Consider the following 3,912-nt stretch of genomic DNA (forward strand, 5'->3'; position numbering starts at 1 on the left):
AATATCACAGACTGGGTAATTTATAAAGAATAGAGTTTTATGGAGCTTATGGTTCTGGAGGCTGGGAAGTCCAAGAGCATGACACCAGCATCTAGTGAGGGCCTTCCTGCTGCATCATGACGTGGCAGGAGGCATTACCTGGTGAGACAGAGCAAGTGTGGGTGTTGGCTCAGGTCTCTCTTCCTATTCTTATAAAGCTACCAGTCCCATCACAGAGGCCCCACCCTGATGAATTTATCTAATCCTAATTCACTCCCACAGGCCACACCTCCAATCAACATATGAATTTGAGGATAAAGTTTTCAAAACAAGAAATTTGGGAGACAAACCATAAAAATGGGAAAGAATAAAAAGCAGAAAAAATGGGAAATTTGTGTGTAAATATAAAAAACACATGTGTTTTCTTTTTTAATTTTGTAAAGGACATATGACTGTTAAAAGCAAATATTAAAGCATTATATTCTGGAGCTTATATGATGCAAAATGTATGACAACAAAATCACAAAAGATGAGTGGTGACAACTGGAACTCTCCTGTTACAAGGTTCTCATCTTTTACTTGAAGCGGTTCTGAATTACTTCCCAGTAGATCATGAAGGATACTGCAGCTCGGAGCGGCGATCAGGACAGGACGCGGGGGCGGGCGTCGGCGCCGACAGCCACCCGAGGGCGCCCAGGGAGCGCGCGGCCCGCAGCCCCGCACCGCCCCGCAGAGCATGGGGCGCGCCGCGGCCGCCTGAAGCCAGGCCAGCCGGGCCACTCGCAGGCTGCCGCGGGCTCTCGCCGGGCTGGCCCAGGCAGGAGGGCAGTAGCGGACACCGAGCTTCCCGGGACCGATAGGAGGCCTGGAGATGTCCTGTCTGCGCCGCCTCCTGCTCAGATACCTGTTCCCGGCCCTCCTGCTTCACGGGCTGGGAGAAGGGTCTGCCCTCCTTCATCCAGACGGCAGATCCCATCCTAGGTCCTTAGAGAAAAGTGCCTGGAGGGTTTCAAGGAGTCACAGTGCCATGACATGTTGAAACATCTCCACAATGGCACACGGATCACTGTGCAGATGCCGCCTGCCATTGAGGGCCGCTGGGTCTCCATGGGCTGTGAAGTGAGGTCAGGCCCAGAGTACGTCACAAGGTCTCACACATTCTACCACAGTAACACCCTCAAGGCCCACCAGTTTTATTATGGCAGCAAACGCTGCACAAACCGCACCGACACGCTCATCATCCCGGGCAAGATCCGCCTCCGCCAGGCCTCCTGGATCATCCGAGGGGGCACCGAAGCCGACTCCCAGCTGCACAACGTCCAGGTTATCTGCCACACGGAGGCGGCGGCAGAGAAGCTCAGCAGGCTGGGGAACCGCACCTGCCCGGGCTTCCTCAAAGCCCGCGGCCCCTGGGTGCAGGACGTGGCCTAGCCCTGTGGCGGGAGGAGAACGGCCGCGAGTGCACCAAGGCCTGAACTTTGCCGTGCACGAGCTCCAGCTCATCAGGGTGGAGAAGCGGTACCTGCACCACAACCTGGACCACCTTGCCGAGGAGCTCGTCCCTGGCGACATTCACACCGACGCCACCCAGAAGTTGTTCCACCGTCCGTGCAGTTACTAGCCCCGCTGCGAAATGCCAAGTGAATCACATGAAGGTCACCCCCATGGATGCGGCCACAGCCTCGCTCCACAACGTCTTCCACGGGAATGAGTGGGGTGCTGAGGGCTCCTGGCAGCTGGGCCTCCAGCAGGATGTGACGCACACCAAGGGCTGCGTGGCCCTGGGAATCAAACTACCTCACTTGGAGTATGAGAGCTTCAAAATGCAGCAGGATGCCCGGGGGCGCTATCTGCTGTTCAACAGCCAGAGGCCCGGCGACGGCTCCAGCCCCGACCGGCCAGAGACGAGAGCCACATCCCACCAGATGCCCCTGGTCCAGCGTAACTCCTTCTCGCCCAGAGCTGAAGACCTCTCGGAAGCCGGCGGAAGCCGCCTGTATGGCCCGGCCCCGCGCGCGGCACCTGGGCCCTGCTGCCCTCTGGGCTCGCCTGCCTGTTGGCTCTGCCGCAGTGGAACATCCTCATAAGTTTTTAGAAAGTTATGTTTTTACAAGCCAGGATTCCTCACAACTTACAGATTTTCTTTACCAAAAGAAAGGACATTTATTCGTTTGATGCACTTGAGTGTCCGAGAACCGTGGTTCCCTTTCTCCTCTCCCTCCCTCTGTGAGAGCCGGTCTCCCCTGGACCCCCAAGAACAGAAAGACAGAATCGCTGAGGCTGCAATAACACAAAGGAGTTTATTGACTAGCTCGAGCTAGGGTCCAAGCCCCGAGCACCAACGCAGTGGTCTCTTTTCCTGGGCAAGGACCCCGCACAGCGAGGTGCATGTCTTTTATACTCTTTGCTGTAGCCTGTTACAGTCAGTTGTCTCAGATAAGAGGGTTGCCCGAAAACACACACACACACCCTGCAGCTGTTCTGTGCTGATCATGCCTTGGCCCCTTTATCAGGAAGTTACTTGCGGTCACCTCCCTAGGGCCTTCAAAGTCTGCACCGAAACTAGGCTATTAGCCGAAAGCAAATTATTCCTGCCTTTCACCTCCCTATCCTAAATCATGAACAGCCAGTGTTTGAAGTTTCTGCTTTGATCTCCTTCCAGCCAGATCCCTGGCCTGAGCCACTTGGCAGCAGTAATTGCACTTTAAGACAGCAGAGAGTTTTGGGCTAGCGTGTTGGGTAGCAGGGCTGGGAGCGAGGGGCTCTCATTTTTTTCCTCTTTATTATATTTGAGTTGAACTTAGAAGAAACAAATATCAAGCTACAGCTTTTCCTGCCCTTTTACTGTGGTTGCATCCTGTCCTGAAACTGCTTTACTCTCTGAGTTGTATACGCTGGAATTCGATGCAGAGTTGATCTGTGATGGGGATCCAGACACCTTTTATTAACAAGAGACGTGGTGTAGATATGTACATATGAAGACAAATGGCTGAACCACCTTCACAACCTCTATACAAAACAGGAGAGAATCAAGCTTTCATTTCAGAAAGGTTGAGTGGAAAAGTATCTGTAAAGTTTCAAAGTAATTTAAGCTAAAAAAAATCTAGGGAGTAGGGAAGACTTTTCAAAGAATGGTTGAAAGACCCAGAAACATAAAATAGAAGATAAAAGATTGATAGACCAAAATATATAAAAATTGAAATTTTATGCATAGTTATAAAACTGCATAAAGTCAAAAGACATAGCAATATAAGGTAAATATAGAAATTACAAGGAAATATATTCAGCAAAAGCTTGGAAACAATCTATTGACAAAAGACTGTGAAATTATGATGAATTCATTTGTTCAATATCAAGCAGCTGATATACCAAGGTAGTTCCCTATAAACAGATATGGGAAAAATTAAGATATAGAAAGAAAAAAGGAAAACATATACTGGGGAAAGGACTCTCCATTCAATAAATGGTGCTGGGAAAACTTGATAGGCACATGTGGAAAAAAAAAAAAAAACCTAAACTGGATCCTTATCTCTCACTATATACAAAAATTAACACAAGATGGGTAAGATGTAAACGTAAGACCTGAAACCATAAAAATTCTAGAAGAAAACATAGGAAAAATTATTCTGGACATTGGCCTAGGCAAAGAGTTTATGCCTAAGACCCCAAGAGCATATACAGCTACAAAAATAGTATTTAACTAAACTAAAATGTTTCTACACAGTAAAGGAAATAATCAACAGAGTAAACAGATAACCTACAGAATAGAAGAATATATTCACAAACTATATGTGCAAGAAAGGGCTAATATCCAGAACTTAAACAGATCAATAAGAAAAAAACAAACAAAAAAAAAAAACAACTCCATCAAAAAGTGGGCAAAAGACAGGAACAGATTTTTTCAAAAGAAGATAGACAAATGGCTAACATATG

General features: G+C 48.4%; 1 pseudogene; it reads left to right on the forward strand.

Moving 5' to 3' along the window:
• The first annotated feature begins 847 nt into the window (after positions 1-847).
• On the forward strand, positions 848-2,074 carry LOC123649052 (annotated as a pseudogene).
• The last annotated feature ends 1,838 nt before the right edge of the window (positions 2,075-3,912 follow it).

The sequence above is a fragment of the Lemur catta genome, chromosome 13 (genome assembly GCF_020740605.2).
Source record: "Lemur catta isolate mLemCat1 chromosome 13, mLemCat1.pri, whole genome shotgun sequence".
Classification (NCBI taxonomy): Eukaryota; Metazoa; Chordata; class Mammalia; order Primates; family Lemuridae; genus Lemur; species Lemur catta.